Genomic DNA, 14,611 nt, shown 5'->3' with positions numbered 1-14,611 from the left:
GATTTTTGTTGTTATTTTGTGGTCTGGTTGAATGGGGTGAATTATTTTAGGGTGTGTACCTGAGGCGTGGTCCTGAACTCTTCCACCCTTTCATTCCTGATCCCTGCAGACAGGACAAGGCTTGTCGGCTGCACAATTAAAAACAGCTTAATTTACAAACAAGAATAAGAGCACTTTAATTTCTGAAAAACTTAAAAAAAAAACACAGATGTTACAGATGTTTTTACGAGCAGACGATGTATGAAAGGCAGCGAACAACATAAACCAATTACAATCACACGTATGACTGGACCCGCCCCTTTATCATGCTTACCCCCAAAGAATCGGGCTGAAGCTGTTCTACATAAGTCCAGGTGCCAGGAGGGATTTTTGTACCACTTTTGGGGAATAAATAACACTTCCAATCCAGCCTTGGTATACCACATTATTTCTGTGATCATAGGGATTCAAAAAAGGTATAGTTTGAACGATCTCTGCTTGAATGATTTTGAGTTATGGCCTTAAAAACAGCAAAAGTGTTGACAAAGATCAATTTCATGTTGGGCTGTGGCTAAAAAAACATTGCTCCAATTTTGATAAAAAGTAATGCAAATTATATTGGTTGAATTAATGGAGTTTTATAAAGGTATAATTTGCACTATGTGTTATGTTTAGGTATCAAGTTATGGGGTAACATATGTCACATATCATAGAATCCAATGGACATCAACCTTGTTTGACCTTTATTTTGGAGGTCAAGCATTCAATAAGGTCAAAATATATTTCATTTATTAATCCTATTAGTGCAACCATTCATTTTTGACACCTGTATAATTCTTCATTGACGTCTACCTGACTACAGCTACGGCCACCATACATTTTTTGTCTAGGTCATGATACACTGAGACTGAATTGTAAGTGTGGTTTATCAGCTTAGTGTTGACTAGGTCACTGTACTGATGAGGTCGAAATTGATTACTGGCCCGTGGACTAATTAAGTCTAACAAAACATGAGTTGTAGCTTTTTTTTTTTTAACTAGACTAGGAGGTCCTGTGACTTAAGTATGACTTACAAACAAAAAAAATGACTTGTTCATTAATAATAATAATTTATTATTTATAGGAAAATAAAGTCTGATAATAAGTGTGCACGGTGCACCACGCAGGCTGATGATTTCATTCAGATGTGCTCGGACAGTCAACAGACACCTGAACCATCTAATCAGCTTTCACCAGAGTAGGAAAGATGGAAAATGTGCAGCTTAGGGGGTCCCCAAGGACCAGGGTTGGGAACTGGTGATCCGGTGACCCAGAGGAGCCGTGAGAGCGCAAATGTCCAAATAAATTGCACCAACAGACTTTAAGCTTCTCAGCCCAGCCATTTGTTGATTGTCAGCTTTGACGTTTTGGCCATGTGGTGTTTCTCTGTGGGCAAACCAGCACACAGGTGCCTCTGAGGACTTTCACAGCTGGAGAAATTAAAGGGCATGCACACATTCACCTGGCTACAGCAGATAAGATGGTTACTCTCTCAGGGTGATGGACCAGGCGGTTGTCTCTAAGGACCTGAGACGGTCCCCATGGTGTGGTGGAAGTCACACTCCCACACTTGACTTGTTTTAATGTACCATTTTCTGGCATTTTCAAACTACGTTAGATCAGTGATGGAAAGTACTTGTAGCACCAACGAAATTTAATAAATAAATGTTAAATGTGTCCGTTGTTTATAGGCTGTGAAGTGGTGATGGCAGGGTTGTGTGCGCGGACAAGATAACTCAAAAATGGCTGGACGGATTTCCTTCGAACCAGGTGGGGGCATTACTTGGATAGACATCTAGAAATGATTAGATTTGGAAGTAGTTTTGTCAAAGCTTAAGAAAAACATCGTCCATAAAACACCTTTTTTGTATATTTCAGCACCCAAGAAGCCTAGATAGATGATTTCAAGCATATGTTGATCAGCAAAATATTTCTGATTGATTGGTATAGAATAAAGTCACACAGAAATCATACGATGAAATAATAATCAAATAAGCCATCACAGACGCATCGCAGTATAGATGTACATTTACTTGTACATCTATACTGCAGAGTGAAGGAGAGTATGATATCTTTCAGTTTCTGCATGACAGAACATACTACTCTGAATAAAAATGGAAAAATAAGTCATGAAGTTGCTGAATAAGTGAATTAATGAAGCGGCTGTTAGCTGAGCCGCTCCTCGCCAGGCCTTGTTTTCTTTTCTTCATTTGTTCTGATTCCCAGTGTGACGGGTTCCAGTGTTTAATGGCCTCCAGGATCGCCTCCAGCTTGGCACCGACGAGAAGCTCTTGGGCTCCTCGCCCCTGGAACATGCCCGTGACAGGGTGAGACTCCTCCTAAATGGGCTGTGCTGACTCGTACAACACCTTGGCGTGCTCAGACACATCGTTCCTCCTCACTGTCATGTTCTCTGAGCCAAGGAAAGCTTTTAACCTTTTATTGGCTTTGTGTGTGTGTGTTTTTGTTTCTCCGCCATCTGGATGGCTGTGTATCATCTTGTCAGCACCTGTTTGGAGTTTCTCCAGTTATTAAGTGACAGGATTAACAGCAGCACCTCATCCTTGGGGTGCGGCTGCTCGTACAACTTTCTTTTCAGGACGCAAATCGCTCGCAGGAAACGGGGAACATGCAGACCGACGGTAGCCCACGAAACAATCATCAAAACAGGTGGCAGGTTTACTACCACGTGCTGCTGGATGGACTGGACCGGACACAGTTTGTGTGACAGGGAATCAAACCCAGGCCTACATGTCCGGAGGCCCCAACACCTCATCCCACTCAGCTACCTGCCCAGAGGTGCAAATAAGTGCACAAAAAGTCAGGGGAAAAATTAGCAAAATTTCCTTCATGATGGCACCAAAATTTTGAAATTAATTAAAATTTCCTTCAAAATTCTGCTGCAAAAATATTTGTGTGACCAGCCACAAAAAAAGAAAAAAAAAAAAAAAAGGCTAGAAGGCACTCAGAGAGTGTAAACAAACAAACAAACAAATGACAAAAAAAAAAAAGTTTACCCAAGTTTACTAGTTGTTTACTTCTTTTAAAATAAAAAATAAGCAACTACACTTTCATTCTAATTACTTTTCACTTTATCAGAAATATAATTCACGGATTATACTCAAATTATACTTCAGTTATACTGACAAATATCCATTGAAGTATATATTCAAGTATATTTGGCCTGTACTTATACTTACATGTACTTGTGTATACTGGCACACACACACACACACACACACACACACACACACACACACACACACACACACACACACACACACACACACACACACACACACACACACACACACACACACACACACACACACACACAGAGAAAGGTTGAGAGAGAGAAATGCAAGTATAAACAGTGTGTAGTGGCAAGTATACAAAGCAATCTGAGTGTACGTGATGTGTACTGACAAATGTACAGAAGAATCCAACTATATAATTGCATATATTTTATGCATAAATGGTGAAACTTTCCAATCAGGACACTGTTCACCGATGCACATAAAAAAATGTATCATATACACTTTACAGTACCATGAAAAAGTATTTAGCCTCTTAGTATTTCACTGCATAATACCTGTAAATAATCAGTTTTATTGCCAGTTTTCTTCAGACAAGTCTGGGGACGGATACATGTACATTTCCAAGTTAGCGAATATGTTTAGGACTTTAAATACAGACAGTATGACACTCTATGGTAAATCTGTGTGGAGTAGACAGTTCTCAAAGAGTGAGTGAGAAGAGTGAGGAAAACCACCAAGACACCCAGACAACCCAGAAGAATTTACACGCTTCTGTGGCTGTGATTGGAGAAAATATGCAAGTTTTGCATTTTACATCACTGCTCTTAGCTTCTTAGTGGAGTGGAGCAGAGGAGGACTTTCTTTCACTCAAAAATTACACAAATTATTTCCCAGGACATTATTCACAAAATGTCATCAAAGTTCATTGTTAATAATTTGAAACGCAATAAAACTAAAAAAATCATGTGCAGCTTCAGTTCTTGGAAATTACCAACAACTAGTAAACAGCAGTGGAATTACATGTTGTTGTTTTTATTAAACTGGTTATTTATTTATTATAGGTTTATTAAACTGTAAGTAGATTCATGGAACACTTTAAGCTTTTGGATTTGTTTTTTCTCTGCCCTCTGGAATGTCATGTCATCTTATTAAATCTGAATCCTTACAAAACCTCTGTTAAATACATTTAGGTTTAACTCTAACAAAATGTATAAATAACAGTGTTCAAGAACTAAACATGCAAATACGGGAAAAAAAAACAGAAATTTAGTTTGGCCTGACAAATTACATATTTATACAATCACAACAAAAGTTTTGTAGATTACTGTTTGCTAATAAGAGATGAGGAAAATTAAGTATTTACAGGTAAACAAACACACAAACAAACAGCTGTCACTCTGTGGCCACACCATTGCAGTGGTGAACCTTTGGAAGTTCTCCATCTGAGTTAACGCATTGGCGGGTGTCGCAATGCAATTCACCACCAGAACAGTAGGGGAACAACATTTTTCCTGAAGACTGGCCTATTATCCCATCAGGTCTGTGGTCGTGAGTTATTGATTGTGAAACCGGAAAAGTGAGATTCCAGAAACAATGTAGTTAGCGGACCAATCACACCTGCGTGTTCTCTGTCATATCGATCTGTAGTTACAATTTTTGAGAGGTGCACGTCAGGCTACAGAGAGTGGTTCGGAGGGGGTTCGTAATGACCAGGAGGACTGCGTGGCTACAGAGTTGCAGATACAGAGTAGCATAAATTAGGCTTCAGATGTTAATAATTAAAAAAATAAAATAAATAATTGTTACTGCATTTTTCCCTGAGTATACTGTAAGTCACAACTGTTCAAAAATGGCTCTTGAAGAGGAAATGTAACTCAATGCTGAAACAACCTCGGCCATATGAGCATAAAAATAGGAAACAATGTGACCTTTTGACCTCTTAAATTAGGGCAAGGTTAGCCACCTTTGAACTTGTCCAAGGTCTGTGTCCCAAGAATGTTCCCTGTGAATTTGAAGACTCTGGCAGTAACAGGACTGGAGTTATGCTGAGCACAGACAGACAGACAGACAGACAGACGAATTCAAAGTCTTCGTAATACCCGATGGCCATAGTTTGGCTTCGGGTAAAAACCCATATTGAAGTTGTTCCCTTTTTTCTGTTTTTATCAGCTCTTTAATATTTTTATTATTATTAGGGTGTATTTTGTTTAGTACTTTGATTATATTGATTTGAATTGTATATTGAATTATGAGAACTAGATGAAAAAAGCGCAGGAACAAATAAGTGAAAACTTCTTCCTGCTACTTTTCAAACATGTAATTTATAATATGTAAATTGTTAACATTGCCATTCTTATTCTTATTTTTGTTATGTGTCGACGCGGGTTGAGGAGCGGACCTGCGTCAGACGGAACCCAGCGCTAAAAATAACCAGAAAGCGGTTCCAATAACAAAACAATGTATTTATTACACCCATTAGTGCATAATAAAGTGCAAGAACTTAAAAAGCGTCCCTCTGGTGGAGTGACTGTTGGCACGCTCTCCAGCGCCCGTAAGGATCAAAGCCCGGCGCTCCTGGACCCACTACCACCGCCAAACACCCCCCAGGTGGACACGACAAACTGACTCTCTGTGAAGCAAAGAAGAGGTGAGGTAAGTCAGCAGTTACAACAATATCTTTCAAAAGACACACGCTATCAGCAACACATTCAGGTCTGTATCTTTTTTAACTTTATGCAAATGAGCAGCTTCTCACAACAGGTGGAGGATCAATTATCCGCACGCCACCGCAGTGAGAAGCAAACTGCACAATTCTCATCACAATTCAAGTATACTGTGTAACAAAACACCAAGTTACTATCAACAATTAGTCAAATACTTAATCACCTTTGATGTGTGCTGACAGCATGTGTCCTCACCCTTCCTTGCTTCACGGGCTCGATGTGTCAAACCCAGGCGTGGTCCTCAGCGTCTCACAAACGAACATCACAAGGTCGAGTTCCCGGCAGTTCTGCTTGAATCACACATGCCTTAAATGCAGAACGCCATCCAATTATCTGCTTCAGCTGAAAGTCTTTAAGGTTGCATGTGAGCACCAGTCACAGGTGCTACACATGATGTTGATGAGGGTGAAGGATTCTTCAGCCAGCACCTTCTCCACAGACAAATCAGTTCTCATGCCACCTGAAGAGCAAAGAAAAGAAAAGAACACCAAAATATCCAGCCACACCCCCCAACACACAACAATTTTTTTGTTAAAAAATAATTTTCTTCTTTTGTTAAATGTTCTCATATAAAACTGTATTTTTTCCATTTTAATGCATTCAAACTAAAGAAACAGTCATTCAGTCATTGGGAAAATCCTACATAAATAGCCGCTGTAATTAATATTATGAATAACTAATGTGTAATTTTTTGGTATGTAAGTCACAGGACCTCACAAACTAGTAAAAAACTACGACTTATACTCCAGAAAATATAGTAATTTTTCCAAAGATGACATCCAGTATTTTATGCAACTCTTTATTGTCTTGGACTTTGACAGGATTTTTCCTAAACTAAGAGATTTTTATAAAGATGAAAATGTTGAGTTTGGCCTGATGGGATTAGACCTCGAGGCCCACTGGTGTTGATGCTTATCTCTGAATTCTGCATTGTGAAGACGATGAGAGTCTACAGCTCCCCTGGATGAGATGCCAGTCCATCACAGGTTCTTTTCCCCAGCCGAGGCCAGTAGCCATTTACAGCTGGATGGACTGAGGAAAAGCAGATGAAGACTTTTGTCCAAGGACACAGACAGGTAGGATGACCGGGAATTGAACCCATATCTACAGTGAGGAAAATAAGTATTTGAATACCCTGCGATTTTGCAAGTTCTCCCACTTCGAAATCATGGAGGGGTCAGAAATTTTCATCTTAGGTGCATGTCCACTGTGAGAGACATAATCTAAAAAAAAAAAAAAAAAAAAAAAAAATCTGAAAATCACAATGTATGATTTTTTAAATAACTTATTTGTATGTTACTGCTGAAAATAAGTATTTGAACACCTGTGAAAATCAATGTTAATATTTGGTACAGTAGCCTTTGTTTGCAATTACAGAGGTCAAACGTTTCCTGTAGTTTTTCACCAGGTTTTCACACACTGCAGCAGGGATTTTGGTCCACTCCTCCATACAGATCTTCTCCAAATCTTTCAGGTTTGGAGTTTCAGCTCAAACCAAAGATTTTCTATTGAGTTCATGTCTGGAGACTGGCCAGGCCACTCCAGGACCTTGAAATGCTTCTTACGGAGCCCCTCCTTAGTTGCCCTGTCTGTGTGTTTGGGGTCATTGTCATGCTGGAAGACCCAGCCATGACCCATCTTCAATGCTCTTACTGAGGGAAGGAGGTTGTTTGCCAAAATCTCACAATACATGACCCCATCCATCATCCCTTCAATACGGTGCAGTCATCCTGTCCCCTTTGCACAAGAGCACCCCCAGAGTATGATGTTTCCACCCCCATGCTTCACGGTTGGGATGGTTTTCTTGGGGTTGTTCTCATCCTCTAATCCTGGTAAGTGGAGTTGATTCCAAAAAGCTCTATTCTGGTCTCATCTGACCACATAACCTTCTCCCATGCCTACTCTGGATCATCCAGATGGTCACTGGTGAACTTCAAACGGGCCTGGACATGTGCTGGCTTGAGCAGGGGGACCTTGCTGCCCTGCAGGATTTTAAACCATGACAGCATCATGTGTTACTAATGTAATGTTTGTGACTGTGGTCCCAGCTCTCTTCAGGTCATTGACCAGGTCCTCCTGTGTAGTTCTGAGCTTTCTCAGAATCATCCTTACCCCACAAAGTGAGATCTTACATGGAATCCTGGACTGAGGGAGATTGACAGTCATCTTGTATTTCTTCCACTTTCTAATAAATAATCATAACAGTTGTTGTCTTCTACCAAGCTGCTTGCCTGTTGTCCTGTAGTTCATCCCAGCCTTGTGCAGGTCTACAGTTTTGTCCCTGGTGTCCTTAGACAGCTCTTTGGTCTTGCCTATGGTGGACAGGTTGGAGTGTGATTGATTGAGTATGTGAACAGGTGTCTTTTATACAGGTAACAAGTTCAAACAGGTGCAATTAATATGAGGTCTGTTAGAAAAGTATCCGTCCTTTTTATTTTATTTTATTACTTATTTTCTAAGTATATAAGTAATGCAGCAGCCAAAGCTAACTGTGTGTTAGCTATGATTAAAAGAACTTTCAATTATATTAATAAAGAGTCCTTTTTGATATTATATAAAACGTATGTAAGACCTCACCTTGAATGCTGTGTTCAGGCGTGGTCTCCATTTTTGCAAAAAGACAAAATCATGTTAGAAAAAGTGCAGAGGAGGGCTACCAATCTCATACCTGAGTTGGCTGATCTCTGTTATGAAGATAGACTTAAAGAGTTGGGCCTAACAACATTAGAAGACCGTCGTATACAAGGTGACCTTATTGAGGTTTTCAAAATTATTAATGGAGTTGAAAATTTGGATTCTAAAATATTTTTTAAGGAAAGAATTTATCCCGGTCTTCGTGGCCACCCTTTTATGCTGGAGGTCAATAGATGCTAACAGAGTCATTTCCCTTTGGAATGGTCTTCCTCTGCACATTGTGCTATGAAAAGATGTTACAGAATTTAAGGTGAATTATGACAGATATTATCATAATCTTTAAATCTTGGGATTTATAATAAATTTGCAGTTTATTTTTGTAACATATTACTTTGCTGCTAGCCTCCTCCTTGGTGCTCATCTTATTTTTAATGTTAAACTATATTTAAATTTTTGTTTTATATTCGATGTGTGCTTTTATATGTTCTATTTACATGCTTTTATCACACTAATAAATGAATTATGAATTATGTGATTTCCGGATTTTTTTTTTTTTTAGATTATGTCTCTCACAGTGGACATGCACCTAAGATGAAAATTTCAGACCCCTCAATGATTTCTAAGTGGGAGAACTTGCAAAATCGCAGGGTGTTCAAATACTTATATTCCTTAATGTACATATGAGTAGCCCAAACCCTTATCCCATTGAAGTACCTGCTCTATGTTAGTTAGATAGGATGTTTAATTTAAGAATCAATTTCTCAAAACTGTCTGAAAACATCTGGTCTGATTTGGAGAAGATCCAGGTAGGTGGGCAGAGCTACCAACTTCTAAAATAATCCTTCAAATTGTGAAATATGCTGCATTATGGACTCATAACACAATTTTTTGTGCAGAACAAATAAAAAAACTGAATAAAAAACACTGAAAGAAAGTGACTGGGTGTGGTTAGAGGTCTGCAAACCGGGTCTGAGTTGCAGACTGGTGTCACTAAAACCGACCTCCACCACGCAAAACTGAGATGTGGAGAAGGGCAGTAAGGAGATCACGGGCAACCGTGGCGAGTTTAAGTGACGCTAAGGAGGAGCATCGACATCTGATGACCTGAAACCTGAAGATTCTGCTTGCAGAGTTCTCATCTAGTTGTAGAAGCTTCTTCAGTGGCAAATGTTGAATAAAACCCACTGAATGGAGGTCAAAGTGCATGAGCTACTCATGTGTTTGCACATGTGCAGGTGAGGTGTGCGAGAGCAAAGTGAAAAAGTTAAAGACCCATTTACCACCTGAAGAGCTTTTGTATCAAACATGAAGGAAAAGTGAAGTGTGTGAAGCCCTTCAACACGCCCACGTGCACCTTTAGCATTCTTTTCATGCTTACGTGTGCTTAGTGCCGAGAAAGTCAGCTCAGGCCTGAGAGCACACACGGGTGACACCCATTGTGGTGTGCACCGCGTTACACAATCAACCCCGGGTCTTGGATGGCAACCACGTGGGCAGACAAACCTTCCATCCCCACCTGTTGAAGGTAACGCACAGTCTGGTGACATGTGGGTATGTCCTCGGTCTTCTCCAGCCACTGGAGTCCTGAACACTGAGGCGCCTGCGTGCCAGATCATGCCCGGAGAAATATGTCACATGGACACAATGTCAACGCCGACCACTCCCTCAGAGTGCATGTGAACCTCCTCATCTAAAAACTTGTCTGACACAGTCATTCTGCCGGTACCCAAGGATCCGCCAGTGAGACCTCGTACCAAAGGCATCCACTCCTTAGGTCTCTGGTCTACGGGTCCTGGTTGGCAACCACCCTGGCAGACAACCGGTCCATCCCCACCTCATTTATTCATTATTTAATATGAAATAAAAAAGAATATACTAATTTAAATAAGGCTCTTCAATATGCTGGGACAATTTGCTTTACAACATCTCACATACTTTAAACTCATTTACCTTTTATATATTTTTTAAATACAAATTTACAAATTATTTGGGGCAAAAATTCTGAAGCTTCTTTTTTGTTCATAATATTTTTTTTTTAGTGATTTTTATTTTAATTAGTCGTTGTTGAGAAACACTGATGTCACTCATGTGGTCGGAGGTGGGACCTTAAACCGGTTTTACTCCTGTCTGCCTGTGTGTGTGTGTGTGCGTGTGTGTGTCCTTGAGCAAGACACTAAGCCCTAATCTGTTGGCCGGCTGCAGTTTTTAATCGACACTTCAGGCATCGGTGTGTGACTTTGATGGTAATTTATTTTGACAAATCACGACAGCAGAAGGCATAAACGTTGAGAAAAGCCTTTAGATTACAGACGCCATTTTGCGCCGTCGACCGCTGTGAGGCTTAAAACACTCGTGACATCGTGCAGCGAGCAGCAGGTGGAGGTGGAAGCTGGAACGGTAGTGCACCTGTGCAGCAGGATGACACTGATACGCCTCCTGGGGGGTGAACAGAGAAAGGCATGGGGGGGTCCTCCAAGCTGTCACATGACACCTGAACCAAACTGGGTCAGTGCTCAGTGTTGGCTGCTCGACTTTACAGAGGAATTATTCAGGCCCATCAAAACTACAGACACGAGAAGAACCAACACTTTAGAAGGAAATTTTGCAAAACAACTCCTGTCTCTCTGGAAACTCAGTGTCCGAGATCAACCGATGTCTGTGAAAAAGCTCAAAGTCTTGATGACTCATGGAGTCATAAAGGTAATTGGACAAAGGTTTATGGTGACACCAATATCTTTGCAGGAAGATGAATGTCCAAGTCTTTAGTTTCTTAGTGACCCGAGTCCAGCATTGAAATGTGTGTGAACATTCTAGAAATGATTAAAACAATGTTCCTCAAAGAAGGACAGGATGGGATTTGTATATCTCTCCCTCTGCAGTACATAATATCATTAAACAATTCAAGGAATCTGGAGGAATTTCACTGCATAAAGAAATTAGTGCAGAAAATCCACGATGGTGATAGTGCAGTTTATGTGGCAGGAAGGGAAATTCATCCAGTTGAGACTGTGGCCTGTTTCCGTAGACGTGTCCATAAAAATCATAGAGGGATATGCTTTACAAAGTTAATACCCATTACTACATTGGATGACGGAGAAACTGAGGATGGCCCATTGGCTGTTCCAGCAATATCATATATTTTGTGTTTGCTACCTACAACTCACGTGGAATGTCTCAAACCTAAATCTACTTCCAGGCATCTTATACAGGGTGGGCCAATAAAATGTTACCACTTTTTTAATTCGTACAGTTTCCAAAATAACAAAGATTTCTTTTGAATTTATTTTTCATTTTCAGGAATTGATATTCCTGAAAATGAAAAATAAATTCAGAGAATCCCTCTTGAGATGTGTGGCAATGTCATCACAAACTTCAATGTGCTTGTTGCAGCTGTAATCCAAAGAAGAGGAGTGTGGACTGAACATGTCATCCATTACTGAACTGTGAGGAAAACAAGAGACAAAGTGGGAAACCTTAGATATCAAATTTTAATGTGATAAGTCTGTAAATAAAATAAAATTTTCAAATAAGTTCTCATTTCAAAAACTTGTATACAATCTAAAAGTGGTAACAATTTATTGGCCCACCCTGTATATGCTACTCTGGAACAACCCCTAAATCCAAAGAGTCCAACTGTCAACCCCACTGAGGTCCTTAGTCTGGGTCTCATTAACACAAGATCACTGTCCTCAAAATCACTGTTGATTAATGATCTAATTATGGATCACCACTTAGATATGAGGGTGATTCTTTAACTACGGGCACTATTGGCCTTGTAAATGTAATTTCCACCACACCATTGCCTTACAGTATAAAGTGCCGTGGGGCAACTGTTTGTTGTGATTTGGCGCTATATACATGTGCTCTGATGTCACTGTTTATCTCCATAGAAACTACCCAAACAATCTTTCATACAAACTGTTTAAAGGGACATTACAGTGTTGTGGTTGAAATTACGGCAATAGTGTGGGACAACTACATTTTGTTTAAAAAATATCACAACAGTTGTATGACATTGAATACCCCAATTATGTTTTGATTATTTTACTGATATTTTATTCAGAGATATTTTAAAACATTAGAAGAAACATTTCTTTACCATTCATTTTTATCATTGAAGATCAAAAGTCTGGGTGTGGGACAAGCACAAAACAGCAATATTTGCATATAATGATGCTGAAAAAAGGTGAAAAAGTCATCACAGACTATTAGAACAAATTTCTTAACACACTTTCATTGTAAAGATAACTATAAAAGTGTGAAATTTCCCCTTTTTTCTGTTTTTCATACAATATGATCAAAGGACATAATAAGTGCCCGTAGTCTAAGAATCACGCATGATCGGGTTATGTGAAACCTGGCTTAAACCTACAGCTGTCCTCCCCTTAAATGAGGCCTGCCCACCGGCATACACATTTAGTCATGTCCCTCGTGATGTGAAGCAAAGCAGGGGTGTTGCTCTTATTTAGAAATCTAGGTTTAGTTTATTAGCTGTTAGGGGTCATAAATATAACTCATTTGAACATCTAATTATCTTGTATGGTTAGCAAACTGGCATATTATGTTACTATGCTTTCTACCCTTTTAAATTAATTTTATTAGGAAAAGGAGTGGGCTGCGGCCTCAACTTTATCTAAAGTCTAGGTCTGTTAGTGAAGCTTAGGGCTGGTGGCCGACGATCACCTTAATATTTCATGTTGCTTAGTGCTGACAAATTATACTGTATTTGTTATCTTAATGCCGCCTGATTCTGTTTCTTCTCTCTGTTTAAGGCACGGTTCCATCCAGAGGTGGGAGTGGGTGTTTTCTTCTGCAGGCCTCCCATCTTGTTCACCAGCATGGACTCCCAAAACCTCCCAAAATTTCCCGTATTGTCTATTTTGTCAGTAGCATGGCCAAAGCAGAGGGTCACCCCTTTGAGTCTGGTCTGCTTGAGGTTTCTTCCTCAAATCATCAGAGAGTTTTTCCTTACCATTGTCACCTGTGTTCTTGCTCTGGGGGTTGGTAAGGTTAGACCTTACTTGTGTGAAGCGCCTTGAGGCAACTTTGTTGTGATTTGGTGTCATAAAAATGAAAATAAATTGAAATTGAAATTAAAGAGTAAAGCAGTGACTTATACTCCTTAAAGTATATGGTACTAATATTATCCAACTAACTGAAGTCACTCTGATGACCGGTGAAACATCTCGCACACGTCTGTATCTTCCACCCAGTTGGATAAGAATCTTCAACATTATCATCAATATTTTTATTGCATGTGCACACTGTGGTGTGTGTGAGATATTCATCTTGGGTCCTGTGTATCCATCCATCCATGTGTGTACAAAAAAACCCCTGCAGACCTGATTTGGACCAGCTGGCTAGCTACAAAAATGATGCTGTCGTGGTGTTAAATTTAGGGGTGTGCATGCACTTATGTAATGTATTATGCTGTGTTTTCTATTTTGATTTGTTATGGATCAAGTTGCAAATTTAAGAACAATGTATGTGTGTGTGTGTGTGTGTGTGTGAGAAGACGTCTGATTCCCCCGATGGTACAGCCAACGTCAGTGTGTGCAGAAAGTCAGTCAGTCATGCCACATTTCAGTTGTGAGCGAGATCATTTCAGTTTTACTGGCCCAATGTCACCAAACATGGTATATGCATTTCACATAGTGACCCCAAGAACCCCCACTGATTTGGGGGCCAAAAGGTGAAAAGTCAAGGTAACTAACTGGTGCATACTTTATAAAAACGTTGTGAGCACAATAACTTCTTTTTTTTAACTGCCCGGTTGTCCTCAAACATGGCATGTGTTTTAGGCATGGTGACCCCAAGAAGCCTATTGATTTTGCAATCAAAAGGTCAAAGGTTACAATCACTGAACTGTACTTTTTAAAAGCTTTCTGCAGTGGAAAGCTAATCAGTGTTTGCCCAGTATAGGGCGCTGTGGGTGAGCACACAGAGGCGAGAACAGAAAACTTAAAAAGATGTCAAAACCAAAGGGGACGGAAACATTTTTTACAGACCCTGGACGTTCAGTTTAGAAATTTATTGTAAAGTAATTAGCTCAAATATGCAATAATGTTGTTTTTTAAATTCCACTGCAAAGTTACAGGACTGCTTTGTCCTTATTTGAAGTGAGTGTCTTTCTTCAAATCAATTCCATTTTGTGAGAGTGTTTCTGCAGCGTTTTGTTTTTACAGTGTTTTTGTGCGC

The sequence above is a fragment of the Thalassophryne amazonica genome, chromosome 10, assembly GCF_902500255.1.
Source record: "Thalassophryne amazonica chromosome 10, fThaAma1.1, whole genome shotgun sequence".
NCBI lineage: Eukaryota > Metazoa > Chordata > Actinopteri > Batrachoidiformes > Batrachoididae > Thalassophryne > Thalassophryne amazonica.
Note: the sequence above shows the minus strand (reverse complement) of the source record.